Source organism: Panthera leo, chromosome B3, assembly GCF_018350215.1.
Source record: "Panthera leo isolate Ple1 chromosome B3, P.leo_Ple1_pat1.1, whole genome shotgun sequence".
Taxonomy (NCBI): Eukaryota; Metazoa; Chordata; class Mammalia; order Carnivora; family Felidae; genus Panthera; species Panthera leo.
In genome coordinates this window covers 40,399,629-40,417,700 of record NC_056684.1, presented here as the reverse complement: position 1 = coordinate 40,417,700, position 18,072 = coordinate 40,399,629, and the positions used below count along the sequence as shown (strand labels likewise).

Genomic DNA, 18,072 nt, shown 5'->3' with positions numbered 1-18,072 from the left:
GGTTTAGCATGTTTCCTCATTGTAGCACTGTGTAGGCACTAGATGATAAGGAATATTTTATCTCTGGATATGATTTGTTTCTTTCTCTTAGTTTTAAACTGTTTTGAAAAAAACAATAAAAAGAACACCCATACCTTTTACCCCCCTTAAAGCATTAACAACATTTCAAGTTTAGAACCTCCTGTGTGGTGACCCTTTCCTAATGAGAGTTACCTGCTCCTCCCTCTTTACCTCCCACTATTTGATATTTTTAATCATTTACCCATTTATCTCTATATTTTTCCCCCATTTATCTGTGTCAGCAAGCAATCTTTTCTTAGTTTTTCCTGATTTTGTTCTTAATTTCAATGGAATCACTATGGGGGCGCCTAGCTAGCTCAGTTGGAGGAGCATGCAACTCTTGATCTTGGAATTGTAAGTCTGAGTCCCGTGCTAGGTGTAGAGATTAACTTAAAAATAATATATTTTTTAGTGGTGCCTGGTTGGCTCAGCCGGTTGAGCTTCCAACTTCAGCTCAAGTCATGATCTCACAGCTTGTGAGTTTGAGCCCCATGTTGGGCTATGTGCTGACAGCTCAGAGCCTGGAGCCTGCTTCAGATTTGTGTCTACCTCTTTCTGCCCCTCTCCCACTCGTTCTGTCTCTCTCAAATAAATAAAAACATAAAAAAAAATTTAATAAAAAAACAAATATTTTTTAAAAAATAAATGGAATCATTATGTCATGGCTTTTTTCCCTTGTTTATGTTGATATGTGCAGTGTAATTTATTTTCACTGTGTTTAGTGTTCCACTTTATGAATATAGGAAAATATGTATTGTCAGTCTACTGGTGGACATTTGGATTCTTTCCACCATTTTTTGCAACACAAATTGCTGCTCTAAACATTGTTGTTATGTCTCCTGATGTACATGTACAAAGGTATCTCTAGGGTGCAAACCTAGGAGTGGAGTTTTTAGACAGTAGGGTGTGTACATTCTTCTACTTCACCAAGTAAGGCCAATTTATGAAAGTGGTTATACCAGTAGTTTTTCCTTTCATCTGCTCTGTTTAAGTGGTACTTGTTATTGTCAACTTAAAATTTTTGCCAGTATGGTTGGTGCATAATACCATCTTAAATATGGCCAACAGGGGATTAAGGACAGTGTGAACATCTATCAGTATGCTGTGTACCAAAATCTGTCTTTTCATTCTCTTATTTTTTAAGAGAAATAACCCTGAAAAGAAATACGGGGCTGGGAATTTAAAATTTCTGAGGCCTTACCCCAGGGTTTATAAAGGACAAGGTAAGCGTCCATCTGCAGCTCATGTCATGATCTTGTGGTTTGTGAGTTTGAGCTCCACATTAGGCTCTCTGCTGTGAGCACAGAGCCCACTTCAAATCCTCTGCCTTCCACTGTTTGCCCCTCTCCCACTTCAAAAAAAAAAAGTACAAAGTATCACTTCCTGAGCGCTATGAAACAAAGACCGTGTACAGAGATAATATCCTTCTAAATATATGTGATTATACTTTCCCTCGGAATGGAAAGTCTAGTCTTAATAGGATGGTAATGAAATGACTTGGTCCTTTGCCACATGGCTTGAAATACTGTGTATTATGAAATAACATAGAATGTGACTTTGTTTTTTCTAAAGAAGTTGAGAAAAATTCTCTGATTTACTATTAGGTAAAACCTTAGTTTGTGGGAGAACGTTAAGATTTGCTTTGGGCCTCCTGGTGTTATGTACAGAATGATGCACACAGTGAACTTTTACTAGGAGTTTCTCTTTAGACTGGTAGAATTAGTTGAATATTGATTTGAGGACATGAGGAGAACAATGAAGTTGAAAATCATGTATTTCTGCCACATGTACTTGTTAGAGATACTAAAGTAATACCTCTCCTCTGTATTGGTCTCTTCCTCCTTTTGACAGTTGTAATTTGGTTTGTTGAGTTTCTTGTAGTTCTTGCATGTGTGCACCTGCTGTCTAATCTTTTACTCAGGTCAATCCTGCTTTGAGGCTAGAAATCCATAGAATCTCTTCTAGCAACCTGAGCAAAACCTGTAAGGAAGAGAAAGGAAAGAATACTAGGCTCTGAAACACTAGAGATGTGAAAAACATTTCAGTGTAGGCCATTTTAATATTTCCTAGATTGAAAGAAGATATCTCATTGCCTGAGGGATAAATACATCTGACCTCTTTCACTATGTATTTTATTTAAAATACACCTATCTTTGTGGAGCTCGAAAGAACCTCTTCTAACACCTGTCATGCTTGGACCCTAAGCGTAATAATGTCAGTCCAGAGTCATTATGTTTCAGCTGCTGCCTTTATCTCATTCAGATCATTTTGAAGAGATTCCTGGTTGGCAAGTTTAATTTTTGTGCTGCAAATGCCTGTCTGAATGTAGAGGTTTTCATTTTGATTAATACCCTTGTAATAAAGCTCAAGTTAATAACAGTGCTGTTAAGGATAGCTGCCCTCAGACATTCATGCCAGTTTGGATTTAGGCAAGATTGGGATTTAGAGAGAGACTAAAGACCTAGCATTTATTAATCTCATGAGGAAACTGAGGCCAAGAGAGCTTAAGTGACTGCAGCTAATGTCTAGAAATCTTGAGGGTGCTAGACAACTGAGTAATAGGAGCCAGGATAGCTTTCTTTGCAGAACGAAGGTTGGCTTGTTCTAGAGGGCAGAAGAGGAACAGATTGAGGGAGAACTCCCTGATCTTTTTAAAGACTGCTAAAGCGCTTGTGCCATGGACATTTTCCCTTATTAGAAGCTGTCCCACCCATTTGTTTTTCCAAACGTTCCTTCTCAGGCCAGTGATTAGCTAAATGCCTCATTGAAGTAGAGATTAAATGCTTTTCTTTCTAACTCCTTAGAGAATTACAGGATTATTACCAACTTGTCACCTGCTGACCAGTTTTATCTACTTGGGGAAACTATGCTGGTGGGTTCTGCAATTTGTTCTACAAGAAGGGGAAGGATGTACAGACTACTGGAGATAATGGAAACTTCTTTCTCAGACTTAATAGTGCAAGAAGGATAATGTTTCAGCTACCCATATATAAAGCAAGTGGTTTAACTACACATCAGAATGTCATTTGGGGACTTTATCTCCTGGGTTTTTCCTGACTTGCATAGATGAGCACTAGCAAGTTGCATTTTAACTCTTGTTATGGAGCCCAGTTGTAGAGTCATAAAAGAATTATGGAAGGTGCACTCACCTTATGTGCACATGTTCCAACCTGACATAAGGATGGACTTGAAAAGGTAAAAAGGAGAAAATTCATTTGATTTTTTAAATCAATGATTTAGTAACCAACTCTTGGCCCGCTTTTAGCCTGAAAAAAGCTGCTGTCTGGCTTGTAAACTTTCTAATCTTTGTTCTGAGGTAAAGGTCGGTGGATGAAGCCCATTTGGAATATCCCTAGGGCCTGTTTAATAAAAACAGAAACTGCAGCAGCAGCATTTAACATTTATCAGGTTCTGTGCCAGGAAATAGTGCTAAATGCTTTTGTATAATATTTCATTTAATTCTCACAGTAATTCTGTGAGATGTGTACTAGTGTGATTTCTATTTTACTAATGGGAAGGCTGGGGCTTGAAGAAGTTAAATGACTTGCCTAAAGTTGCAGTAGCCAATAGTGGAGGATCTGTTTGAACCCAGGTTAGTTATCTTCAAAGTCCATTTCTGTTAATTATTTTTTTAAATGTTTGTTTATTTTTTTTTTAATTTTTTTTAACGTTTATTTATTTTTGAGACAGAGAGAGACAGAGCATGAACAGGGGAGGGTCAGAGAGAGAGGGAGACACAGAATCTGAAACAGGCTCCAGGCTCTGAGCCATCAGCACAGAGCCTGACGAGGGGCTTGAACTCATGAACCACGAGATCATGACCTGAGCTGAAGTCGAACGCTTAACCGACTGAGCCACCCAGGTACCTCAATGTTTGTTTATTTTGAGACAGAGAGAGAGAGATACAGAGCACTAGCTGGGGAGGGGCAGAGAGAGAGGGAGACACAGAATCTGAAGCAGGCTCCAGGCCCTGAGCTGTCAGCACAGAGCCCAACGCAGGGCTTGAATTCATGGATGGCAGCATCATAACCCGACTGAAGTTGGACACTTAACCGACTGAGCCACCCAGGTGCCCCTTAACTATTTATCTCCTACTTATTTAAAATGTTTAAATATTTTTTATTATTTTTTGAGAGAGACAGAGCATGAGCAGGAAAGGGGTAGAGAGAAAGGAAGACACAGAATCCGAAGCAGGCTCCGGGCTCTGAGTGGTCAGCACAGAGCCCAATGTGCGGCTCAAACCCACAAACCATGAGATCATGACCTGAGCCGAAGTCAGACAGGACACTTAACCAACTGAGCCACCCAGGCACCTTCTCCTACTTGTTTCCACCCTTTCCTTCTGTTTGAAGCAGTCTTTCTTCCCTTATCCATTCTTAAACAAAAATCCCCCTCTACTTCCTAAGATAGTCCACATCTGTAGACATTTTCAGGGATATTCTTTTATATGAGATTTTTTTTTCTACAAGGTTAAAATTATAAATGGTGACGAAATTTTACATATTAGAAACAGACCCAGAAATTTAAGAGTTTTGTTGATTAAAAAGATTTCTCAGGGGTGCCTGGGTGGCTCAGTCTGTTGTCCGACTCTTGATTTTGATTCAGGTTATGATCTCAAGGTTCATAAGTTTGAGCCCCATATCAGGCAGTGCTGACAGTGCAGAGCCTGCTTGGGATTCTTTCTCTCCCTCTTTCCCTCTCTCTTTGTCTCTCCTTAGCTCATGTGCACACGTGCTCTCTCAAAATAAATAAACTTAAAAAAAATTAAAAAATATATGTGTCAGGAAAAACTTCTTTTAGAAAGCTGTTAATGTGGAGTGCCTGGGTGGCTCACTTGGTTAAGCACCCAGCTTTGGCCCAGGTCATGATCTCATGGTTCGTGAGTTTTAGCACTGTGTCAGGCTCTGTACTGACAGCTCAAAACCTGGAGCCTGCTTTGGATTCTGTGTCTCCCTCTCTCTCTGCCCCTCCCCTGCTTGCATTCTGTCTCTCTCTCTCAAAAATAAATAAATAAACATTTAAAAAAAATTTTTTTTTTTTTTTTTTAAGAAAAGCTCTTATGGAATTCACAATGAAAACTGAGACTGATAGGTGCTGGTAAAAAATTAAATGTGGGATGTATGGTTGACCATACTGGTTATGGTAAAGACTAAAACATTCAGGTTGACTAGAAAATCAAAGAACTGCCTGGAGAAGTTGGAGAAGAAAAAACACATACTGTACATGGCCCCATTTAATTTATGCACTTACTAAATCTCTACTGTCTGCCAGCTACTTGCTGATTAGAAATCTCAATCCCAACCTGTGCTCTTAGAAACCTAGCCTTTAGGGGCACCTGGGTGGCTCAGTCAGTTAAGCGTCCGACTTCAGCTCAGGTCATAATCTCACAGTCCATGAGTTCAAGCCCTGCCTTGGGGTCTGTGCTGTCAGCTCAGAGCCTGGAGCCTGCTTTGGATTCTGTGTCTCCCTCCCTCTCTGTCTGCCCCTCCTCTGCTTTGCTCTCTCAAAACTAAAAATTAACATTAAAAAAAAAAGAATATTAAAAAAAAATAATGTCATGCATATGGGAGTGGTAGGGCATGAAATAAACCCCCATAAATAGTGCATATTGTATGTTGTATGTCGTACATTATATATTTTATATCTCTAGGTTTTGAGTAGTCATTTGTAACCCAGTAAAGGAATCCAGAAATTAGTGTAGACCTCCTTGAGAGCAAAGGCTGTAAATGTCAATTTACAGGGTTATAGTTAGGGAGACATTAAAAACAAACAGAAAATGTTATCATCCTTTAGGGATGTTTATCCTTTAGGGATAAAGACAAAATAAGTTGAAAGTAGAATACTTTGAACATTGCATTCTTAATAATACCTAAAAAGGTCCTGGGAAGGGTAAATAAGTTATCCTGGAAATATAGGCAATACTAAAGCCTTTTTTTTTTTTTTTAACCTGCCTGAAAGTTGTTGGAATAGTGTGTTACAAAAGCCTTAAAATATACATACCCTTTTACTCAATACTCTTGTATGTAAGACTTTAGCCCTGTGAAAATAGTGAAACAGGTGCAAGAGACTTATGTATTAAGATATTTTTCTTGGGGCACCTGGGTGGCTCAGTCGATTAAGCATCCTACTTCAGCTCATGTCATAATCTCACGCTTCATGAGTTTGAGTTCCACATCAGCCTCTGTGCTGACAGGTCAGAGCCTAGAGCCTGCTTCAGATTCTGTGTCTCCCTCTCTCTCTGCCCTCCCCCACTCATGCTCTGTCTGTCTGTCTGTCTCTCTCTCTCTCTCTCAAAAATAAACAAACATTTTAAAAAAATTTTTTAAAGATACTCTTCTCAGGGCACTCAGGTGGCTCAGTAATTAAGCATCCAACTTTTTTTTTTTTTATGTTTGTTATTTTTTTTTGAGAGAGAGAGTGTAGAGGAGGGACAGAGAGAGAGGAAGACACAGAATCTGAAGCAGGCTCCAGACCCTGAGCTGTCAGCACAGAGCCTGATGTGGGGCTTGAAATCACGAACTGTGAGATCATTACTTGAGCCAAAGCCAGTTGCTTAACTGACTGAGCCACCCAAGGCACCCCATGCATCTAACTCTTGATCTCAGCACAGCTCTGGTCTCAATTTCAGGACTGTGAGTTTGGGCCTCGCATTGGGCTCCACAGTGGGTGTGAAGCCTACTTAAAAGGAAAAAAAAAAAAAAAAAGATATTCTTCTCAGCCTTGTTTAAACAAATGAAAATTGGGAAAACCTAAATATTCACCTGTAGGGGATTGGTTGGACAAATTGTGGTTTATTTGTTCAGAGGAATTCTATTCGGACATTGAAAATTATGTTTTAAATTAATAGCTATTGATACAAAAATGTTCGTGATAGTGAAATCCTAATAATACAGCCTTTTCCAGTCTGAAAATTCCAGTTGATCTTCAGAAAAATTCCCATATTTATGAGTAATCCAGAATGTTCTGATGATCTGACCATAATTTATTCCTGTAGTATAATTGGGTATGTTGTTGCCTGGCCATAATAATACTTTTATAGTATAACTCCTTGATTATCTTACAATAAGTATTTTATTTGAGGAAGATGCAAAAATTTAATACTTTCAAGAGCAGGAGAGGTTCAAAGGGTTTTATATCATGAATAGGCATATTAAGCATGGCTTTAGTTTCTAAAAAAAAAAAAAAATGAAATAGTCTCTTGGTTTAAAAAAAAATTGATGCTGAACCCACTCCAGAGCAAGGCGACTAGAGAGACACTGTGATTGTCTGTTAGTAAGAGGCCTGGGAGGGGAGTAGTTTTTCTATAGGAAAGATGATGCTAGGCATACAAAAACTATGTGTACACTATTGTTTTTAAAATTAAAACCCGAAAATGCAAAGAATTTACAAAATTTAAAAATTATAAAGATTTTCAGGGACATTGGCTCTTGTATAGAATCTGGTCCAACCAGACTGAATATCAGGATTTTTGTTACAGTGGTTAGAAGAGAACACATCTTTCTGCTGGGCTTGGAGCTAAGAGCTTGAACTGTTGTAGCTACCATATTACTCCAGAGGAAAGCATTTCTAAAAATGAAGATGGACCAGAGAAAGCAGTACCAAGAGAGGGAGGGATAGAAAACTAGGCCTCCATGACATCATTGGAGCCCCTGTATCAGGCGATGCATAATTTGGACTTTTTTAGTTATCTGAGAGCTACTAAATTCCACCCCCCCCCCCTTTTTTTTAAGCCAGTTAGGCTATACTTTTCTGCCACTTGGAACTGAGAAAGCCCTCATACCATCTCCTTAAAGATAATAAAATCCAACTCCTTTATTTCATAAGGTTGAAGTTTGGAGAAGTGAACTGACTTGCCTAAAGCTATACAGCTAAATGATAGAAACTGGAACTAAAACCTGTCCCTGCCACCTGCTTTATAAGCTCATTACTCCAATATAAATCAGTTTAATTAGGCTTAGGTTAAAGTCTTTGATGGGCTTGGGGTAGGTTTGGGATGCCATTTAAGATAAACTAATGAAAATCAGCCCCACTCTTATACAATGTGTCTTTTGGAGTGACTGTGACTACTGGTGGTAGAGAAGTGACTCCAGTATTGTAGTAGTTATTGTTCTAAACTGTTGCATAAGAGTTTTGTCCATAGACCATAGTATTTCATGATTGATCTCTTCAAAACTCCTCTGTGGACCTAGTGGATGTATCTGACTAGCTATTCTAATGGTGCCCATTCTCTGGGCCTCCTAAGCTTCTAGAATCATCAGATTGAAACATTTTTCTATGGGTGTATCTGGTAATATGAAATGAAACATGGACCTCAAACATACGCCAAGCTTTTTCCTGCCTTAGGGGTTTGCATGTGCTGTTTCCTCTGCCTGCATTGCTTATCCCCAGGCTCTCCATATCTTCTCATCTTTCAGGTCTCTGCTTAAATCCAACCTCTTTGGTGACTCCATCCCTGACTACCCTAGATAGATCACTTTGTTCTCTTATCACTTTCCCTGTCTATTCCTTAGTAGGTTTCTAATTCCTTTGTATTTATCAGTTTCTTTTCTTTTACCATTCCATGCCCAGTGTCTAGCACAGAACATGCACATAGAGGGGACTCGATAATTGTTTGTTAAATGATTGAATTGTATGTATCTGTGGCTTGAAGAAAAACAATAGAAAGCACTGAGTGTTTGGGCTCTTCCCCTAGCCCTGTGGGAGTACCTTAATTGCCCTCACACCTCCACTGACTGAACATACGGCAATGAATCCTGAAGAGAGAGGAAACTAAAGGCTGCACTTAACCATTGTACTGATAATTGTCTCAGGCATTTTTGAGTTAATATTTTATTACCTCTATTCTTCAGCCTGTCATGCCTTGTTTTTTCTTTTCTCTGTGACTTCTCACCTACCCACTTGACTCTGACTCGGATTCCTCACACTGAAAGGGTATATCAGAGAAGTGAGGTGGCCCCGAGAGCAAGAGAGGGAAGGATGGAATGACAGGGGCTACCAGAAATCTCTTTCAGGACTCTAATCGCTCTAAGGTCACCGTTTAGAGTCTAGAATGAGAGAGACTTTGAGTGCCTCTTTTTCTTGCTCAGTGCCCTCAACTTGAGTGCTGAGCTGGCAGGCAGGCACCTTTTCCTCCTCAGTTACTGTCAGAACAACATGAAGGTCAGGCAGAGAGAGACAAATGAGAACAGCTCTGGGAAAGGAGGTTACCACGGTAACAAGCAGGCGGGACTGCTATTTGGAAACAGGCCTAATCTTTCTCCTTCTCCCTCCTTCTCAGCACAAGGAGATGGGTATTGTTTAGCTGACCTGCATCCTTGGGGTGGGAACCATAATCCCTTTCTGACAGTTCCCAGTGACACTGGAGTGCGCTGCTTTGCATTTTAATTTGATAAACAGCAGCCACAGTTTTCTCAGAAGTGCTGGAGACATGGCTTTTTCTGGCCCTGTTCCAGGTAGGATTCTGGTTGCCACAGAGAGGGGGTTGGAATTGTTGTTTATTTCTCAATAAAGAGTCTGCATATTTGCACATGCACGAAATATGCCACTTGGTTCTCAACAGCTAGAATTAAATGAATACGGGTAGTTGCTAGGTTATGAATATTTGCCTATGAAGGTCGTGGAGATGTTTGTGTAGAATGGCCTGTTTCCCCAGCTCTTAGGAGCCACTCAGCTGTGTGGGGCCAGTGCAGTGGAGGTACTGACTTAATATCCTTACCTGTCTGCCTCCCCCTTCTACTCACATGCCGCACTGTTGCTGCTCTTTTCCCCTACCTGTCCATTTCTTCATCAGCCTCACCCCCTTTTCTTATAATAAACCTAAACCTTCACATATGTAATCATCTCTTCCTTTTCCTTTAAAATAAAAATAACTTTTTAAAAACTATAAATTCTCAATAAAATGAAAAATGAAATACTGAAAAATATAAGAAACTAAAAATCATCCAGATTGTTATTATCCAGAGTGACTTCAAGAGCATCCTTCCAGATCTCAATTTCCATTTCTAATTTCTGATCTGCATACCGTATAAGAATCATATATACTTAATGTAGACATCAATTTAACATTAATAGGCTAATCTAGTACATGCTGTGTTGTAACCTTCTGTTCACTCAAAAATATGCTGTGGATATCTCCTTGATGACTGAGATCTATGCTATGATGAACATTTACATTGTTTCTGGGCTTTTTTTGTTTGGCTGTTAAAAACGACGTTGAAACAAACTGTATGTCATACATCTTTGTGTACCTGTCCTGTTATCTTCTTTATATAAACTATAGAAATATAATTTGGGGGCCAAATGAGCATGTGCAATTTACATTTTGATACATATTGCCAAAGTACCCTCTACAGAGTTTCTGCCAATTTATGTTTCTACCAACTACAACAGAATGCCTGTGTTTTTTTTTTCCATACTCTTGCCAGCTTGGATATTTGTTCAACTTACTCATCTTTGCCAGTCTGAAATTGGAAAATTATATTGTGTTTTAATTTGTATTTATATATTATTCTGATGTTCCCTTAGATGATGCATTGACGACCTACCTACTTCTAATATACTTCTAGTTTTCTTTTCATAGAGTACTGGCAACTGATCAAAGTTAAAAAAAAAAAAAAAAACAAGAGGGGTGCCTGGGTGGTTCATTTAAGTGCCCGATTCCAGCTCAGGTCATGATCTCATGGTTCGTGAGTTGGAGCCCCACATAGGGCTCTGCGTGGACAGTGCACAGCCTGCTTCAGATCCTGTCTTCCTCTCTTTCTCTGTCCCTCTCCCCCGTTCATGCTCTCTCTCAAAAGTAAACATTAAAAAATAATATTAAAACCAAAAAAACTAATTCATCTTTCTTCAGCCTCTCTCCAAAACTAAAACCTGTTTGTTTCTCCCCTTTTTTCTTTCTTTTTCAGGTATGGGATACCATCCAACTGAATTTAAGCCGCACAGCCTGGCATTTTAGTCTGTTTGGTTTATAGCATATCTCCAGCACTTAGAATAGTGCCTGGCATGTATTAGGTGCTCAGTAAATATGTGTGGAATGAATCATTTCCCAACTATCTGAATCTGAAATTCTCTTCTCTTTTTTTTTTTTTTTTTTAATTTTATTTGAGAGAGAGAGCGAGTGAGCATGAGCAGAGGAGAAGGGAAGAGGGAGGAGGGAGAGAGAGAGAGAATCCTAAGCAGTCTCCGTGCTCAGTGTGGAGCCTGATGTGGGGCTCTATCCTATTACCCTGGGATCATGACCTGAGCCCAAATCAAGAGTAGGATGCTCAATTGACTAAGCCACCCAAACACCCCTCCTCAGTCTGAAATTCTGATTGTACCTGACTCCTTTACTGATTTACCTGCATGTCTGTTACCTCATGAAGTTAAGTTCCTTATACATATATCCTGAGTGTCTTTTGAATCCTTCCTGTCATCCCCTTCCTTCTTTTTTACTGGGTTTATTGTAACAGGCATCTAGCTAGGATCCCTCCTTTTCAATCTCTTTTAGTCTACCCCCTTGAGTTAGTTTTACCTTTAAATATAGAAATCTAATGACATGATTCCCTTTCTTTAATTCCTTAGTAGTTTCTTAATACCTGGAAAGATAAATCCCAATCTCACTCTCCCTGTTCTCTTTATTCCAGCCAAATCAAACAACTTGGAATTCTTTAAATATATAGTGTTTGTTACTGCCTGTGCACCTTTGAATGAATGGGTTGTTCCTTGGAGTACACTTTGTTCTTTACTTGGGAAACTCCTCCTTGTGCTTTAGCCCACTCACGTATGAAGTCTTCTCTGTCCCTTCTGGCAGTCACTCCCTAGGCCAGTACTTGAAGCCCGTTGTTCATCCTTATTGTACTTTTTTACCAGTTTGTCCTCCAATCTAAAATGAAGTTTTGCAAGCAAGGACATAAACTTTGTATTGATTCTACAAATAAGGCATCTGTTTTTCTGAGCCTTATAAAGTTGTGTGATTCGCCATTTTATTACTTTGTTGAATGGATTTGTATTAGAATAAGGACCATGTTTAGTAGTAAAAGCATTAAAAACCTATTAACTAGAATATAGTTACTCTTACATTGTTGGGTTTGCCTAATGCACTACCTCGGTTAAAGAGATTTTTTAAGAGCAGATTCTTTCCAATATCAGAATATCATGATGTCTTTCTAAGTTATGGTATTTAAGAAACCTTCAGTCCCTTGAAAGATGAATTGTGCCACTCAATTTCTATAGGATTTTGTGAGCCCCATATGTTAAATATGTTATACAAAATTCTAAATTTCATATAGTGTTGGTATTTAGTATTTGGGGGTTTGTTGGTCATTTTTAGAAGAACTGAGCTTCGGAGTAGTTGTTAAAAAATGAAATATAGTTTAGCAAGGCTTGACTGTTTTGTGACAGATGTTTCAGTCCCACTTCAGAGGATATTTATACTGAAAACAGAACCGTATTATGCAACTTTAAGCAAAAATCAAAATATGAAACTAAGGATTTACCAAAACTAACGTGCAAACCCAGATCCAAAAATAGATTAAAACTCTTGAACAACTTTTGTTCTTCTTACAAAAGATAAGTTTGCTTTACCAGAGGACTACAAAATAGCAAGTACCCTCTTTCCTCTTTGATAAACATCTTGAGTTTTGATGGAGTTCAGGTGTCTAAATCAAATTAATCATATTGGAAAATATTGAAAAAGTTTGCATGTGGAGTCAGAGATCCTGTGGTCTAGGGAATCCTGGCAAATGGGAGAGAACCAGAAGGAGAACACTGGACAGGCAAATGTCCAAGTTTTCAGAATTATGGATCCTTAAACTTACATTGATCTTTAGCAAAATCCTAGAGCAAAATGTAAATAGGTAGTGTGAGCTACTTGCACTCTCCTTCCTGATCATGCCTAAGCTTTTCTGGAGTAACATGATATAAAGGGGAAGAGTTTACGTTTCAGAGTCAGACATACCTTGGTTAAAATCCTGGCCCTGCCACTTAATAACTGAGTAATTACAGACAAATCAATTAACCTTCCCAGGGCTCTGTTTATTTTCTATCAAACAAAACTACCATCTACTTCATAGGGATATTAGGAGATTTAATGAGATAACATATGTAGAACTCCTGGCACACAGTAGACTCGTAATAAATTCTAATTATCTTCCCTTCACCACTTCGTGCTTTTCTTTACCCAGCACAGTCAGTTTAACTTCTGTGCCTTACCCTTTCCTGCAATTTCAACTTCTTGCTAAGATTATTTGACAATAGCTCATTCTCCTTTTTCCCTTGACTTTTGGTGACACCATTCGGTTTTGATTCTCACTTCTTTATTACTGCATAGGTTCTGGAGCCAACTTGCCCAAGTTTGAATCCCAGTTTTATCACTTAGTAGCTGTATCACCTTGGCCAAACCTAACCTGTTTAGCCTTAGTATAGTTATCTTTGAAAGAAGATACTACCGGGGCACCTGGGTGGCTCAGTCGGTTAAGCGTTCGACTTCAGTTCAGGTCATGATCTTGCCATTTGTGAGTCCGAGCCCTGCGTCCAGCTTGTGCTGACAGCTCAGAGCCTGGAGCCTATTTCGAATTCTGTGTCTCCCTCTCTCTCTGCCCCTCACCTGCGCATGCGCTCTGTCTCTCTCTCAAAAAATAAATAATAAACATTAAAAAATTAAAATTAAAAGTAGATGTTATTAAAACCACAATGAGATAATACTTTACACCTGTCAGAATGGCTAAAATTAAAAACACAAGAAACAACAGATGTTAGTGAGGATGTAGGGGAAAAAAAAAACCCTCATGCATTTTTGGTGAGAATGCAAACTGGTACAGCCACTGTAGTAAACAGTATGGAGTTTCCTCAAAAAATTAAAAATAGAATTACTATTGGGGTGCCTGGGTGGCTCGGTTGGGCATCCGACTATGGCTCAGGTCATGATCTCACAGTTCATGTGTTCGATCCCCACATCGGGCTCTGTGCTGACAGCTCAGAGCCTGGAGCCTACTTCATATTCTTTGTCTCCCTCTCTCTCTGCCCCTTTCCGACTTGCACTCTGTGTATCTCTGCGTCTCAAAAATAAAGAAATGTAATAAAAAAATTTTTTTAATATAATTACTATATAATCCAGTAATCCTACTACTGGGTATTTATGGGGAAAATGAAAACACTTGAATTCAAAGACATATATGCACCCATATGTTTAGTGCAGCGTTATTTACAATAGCCAAGATATAGAAGCAATCCATGTGTCCACTGAGAACTGAATGGATAAAGAAGTGACATACATATCTACAATGGAATAGTACTCAGCCATGAAATCTTGCCATTTGTGACAATAAAAATAGACCTAGAGGATGTTACACTAAATAAGTCAGAGAAAGAAAATACCATATATGTTCACTCGTGTGGAATTTAAGAAACAAAATAAAGAAAAAGGCAAAAAAACAGACTCTTAAATACAGAGAACAAATTGGTGGTTGCTAGAGGAGAGGTGGTGGGGGAATGGGTAAAATAGGTGAAGGGGATTAAGAGTACACTTATCATGATGAGCACTGAGTAATAGAGAATTACTGAATCACTATATTGTACATCTGAAACTAATATAACACTTTATGTTAATTATACTTAAATAAAAATAAATTTTAATTTTTTTAATTTTTAACTTTTTTTAGGTTTATTTATTTTGAGAGAGAAAGAGAGAGTACATGCGCATGAGCAGGGGAGAAGCAGAGAGAGGGAGAGGGAGAGAATCCCAAGCAGGTTCCACACTGTGAACATGGAGCTCTGCATGGGGCTTGAACCCATGAACCGTGAGATCATGACCTCAGCTGAAATCAAGAGTCAGATGCTTAACCCCACACGTCTGGCTCTGCACTGACAGAGTGGAGCCTGGTTGGGATTCTCTCTCCTTCTCTATCTCCCCCTCCACTGTGTGTGTGCACGCGCATGTATGTGATCTTTCTCTCTCTCTCAAAATAAATATTAAAAAAAAAAAAGCCTGAGGATGATTTGTTAAATAAAAATAAATAAAAGTTACTATATTACTACTTTAATTACTACAGCAGATGGTTTTGAGGAATACGTATAAAATGCTTTGAAAAGTACGTGGCACACATGTAGCAAGAAGTAAAGTTTACCTCTGTCATCATGATTATTATAATTTTCAGGTTCTTTGTGGTCTTCTCTTCCTGGATTTAATCCTTTAAATGATGATACTCCTTATTTTCTCTCTCGAGCCTTTTTTTTTTTTTCCTATCTATCCTCTATGCTTGGGCTCTCTCACCCAAGCAAGCTCATGGCCTCTATTAACTACTGTCCTGAACTTTCTTCTCAGTTCCGGTCCTGCATATCTAACTGCCTACTTAAAACTCATATCCAGAATTTAATTTGTTTCCTAATTCTGTCCCACCAACAATGGTATTAACTTTTTGCATCCTTAATGGCATTGATTTAATTACTTGTTCACATTTGTTTACCCCACCAGATCTAGGGACAGGGATCATATTAGATTTATCACTTGCCATAATACAGTGCTTATACCATGTTAAGTATTTGATATTTCTGAATGAAGAAGGGAATCCAGAAAACTTTTGCTTATTAGAAACCATTTAAGCCCTTAACCAAGGTACTATAAACTTTCTTTCTCTCTCTGTGTTCCCAGTACAATTGTTGGGTAGGTAGATTGGAATGCCTGGATTTCTTCTGGGTATTTGAAAAAGCCTTTCATGATACTCTTGATGACGTGTTGATGAAATGTGAATTGGATGACGATACAGCTGGGTGACTTTATAGCTGACTAAAGGGCTATATTTAAAGAGTATTGATTACTAGATGTTTGTCAGCTAGGTGGAGGTGGTGCACCACAAGACTCTGCCTTTGGGCTACTTTTATCCAACATTTTTTGCATAACTTCCCTGACTTAATATAAACTAGGCATATAAATCTTTGGGTAGTATATAGTGATCTGGATTTTTTCAGTTGTGATGGATACCTTGCTCAAGCTAGTTTAAGCAAACAAGGAATTTATATGTTCCCACAAATAGAGTTGATTAGTTTCCAGCAGGAGCTCAAATAATGTCATCAGGATTCTGTCTTTGCTCCTTTCCCTATTCTCCTTTCCCCTGAATTGGCTTTATTCTTAGTCAAGTCTTTGTCATCTATTCGGAAGAATGGTTATTAGCAGCCCCAATTTTAATTAGTCCTTCCAGCCTAAGAGATCAGAGGAAGAATCTCTATGGCCTTTAAAGAACCTATTTCATGTATTTTGTGTAGAGTTGGGCCCACTCCTGTACTGGAATTTGGTTGTTCCGGGTTTTTCCCAGGAAAGAGAAATTCCTCTACCAGAAGAAGAAGGAAGGGAAAGCATGATGAAAAGCCAAAATTGTACTATCACGAACCACTACAAATGGAGAGCATAAGTTCTGAATGTCTGAGAGATTGACAATGTTATAAGAGACTGAAAGGCGGAGTTAAATTAACAAGGTATTGTTATTATTACTATCAGCAGCAGCAGCTAATATTTATTGAACTTTTGCTGTGTTTTGGGCATTGTATACTAAGCACTTTATATTCAGTTAATTGCAACAGTGGCCCTATGAAATATAGGTACTCGTTATGTTTTTATTTTACAGAATGAAGTAGAATCAGAAAGATTGCATAATGTGTCTGTGACCACCCAGCTATTAAATAATAGAGCTGAGATATCAACCAGTATGTCTTGTAGGAAGATGAGCATTTAAAATTTTAAATCATTATCTACATTTTTGTTACATGAACAAATAAGGTATAAAACCGTGTATATATAGTACACTGTCATTTGCCTAAAAAGAATAAAGGTACATATAAGCAAGCAAATACATATGCATTATGTTGGTTGCTTCTTGGAAAGGAAACTGGGAGTCAGGGATGAAAGAGAATCTTTTCAGTTTGAGTAGAAAAGATCTAGGGAGTTGTTTGTTGTTGCTGTTGTTGTTAATTTTCTAATTTATTTTGAGAGAGATAGCATGTGAGCAGGGGAGGAGCAGAGAGAGGGAGAGAGAGAATCCCAAGCAGTCTTGGCACTGTCTGCTCAGAGCCCAATTTGAGCTCAAACTCAAAAACCATGAGATCATGACCCGAGCAGAGATCAAGAGTCAGACACTTAACCAACTAAGCCAAGCCACCCAAGCACCCAGATCTAGAGAGTTTTCATGAATGTTAATTTCAGTATGAGCTTCCAAGAGTGACTTGACTATTAGAATAACTAATAATGGGTATCATTCAAGATTGCCAAAATACTATAGGTACATTGCTAGGTCCTTAACCTATTAAAGAAGAATTTAATCTTTTAAACCACCTCAGTAAAGTATGGGGCTATTTTCTCCACCCATATAGGTAGGTAGGGATGGAGTTCAAATGAGGTTTTTATGACTACCCCAATGGGAAATATTTCACCCTTGAGTGGTTAGTTCGATGATCTTTAAAATTCTTCCACACTGTGCTATGATTTTTCTGTGCACATTCTTTTGGGAACACATACCTGATAGAAAGTGAGGTGCTATAGTATAGTATACACAGGCTCTCTAGGAACCCAAATCAGCTTTGCTGCTTATGGTGCTTTCTATAGAACGAATGATGTCTCATCAGAATTACCCATTGTTATACCAAATCATTGGCATTCTGTGACCTTCTAGGACACGAAATTACCCAGGAGACACTTGGGCAATGAAGCCTATCTTAGCAGATGGCCATTTCCTGCTTGGTTCAACAGTGCTAACGTGTCCATAATCAGGAGTTAATCTGTACTGCACAATACCCTTTGTACCACTTTGAAGTTTATCTCTGTAATACCTTTAGTTGAAATAGCATGGACAAGGAAGACTTCTGTAAGAAATGATGGTTCCTGGTTAATTGAGGAACCATTTGAAAATTTCTTTTAAACGATGGTATGTTTAACTTCTGAACTACTAAGCTGTATTTTCAGAGAGGTCTTATCCGTGGCAATTTGAAAACAAATAGGTGCTAGAGAGACTGATTTTCCCTCTTCCCACAATGGTAAGGTCAGTT

At 38.6% G+C, this 18,072-nt stretch overlaps 1 protein-coding gene and 1 long non-coding RNA gene across 4 annotated transcripts in view; one reads left to right on the top strand and one right to left on the bottom strand.

Annotated features, from left to right (window-relative positions):
* Window positions 1–18,072, top strand: part of ZNF609 (zinc finger protein 609) — a 211,167-nt gene that overhangs the window by 118,173 nt on the left and 74,922 nt on the right. The gene's annotated exons all lie outside the window — the stretch shown is intronic.
* On the bottom strand, window positions 1,817–17,837 carry LOC122221926. Its single transcript, XR_006203510.1, has 2 exons — window positions 17,546–17,837; window positions 1,817–2,040 (listed from the first exon to the last, which is right to left on the bottom strand). It is a non-coding gene; the product is annotated as an uncharacterized LOC122221926 (long non-coding RNA).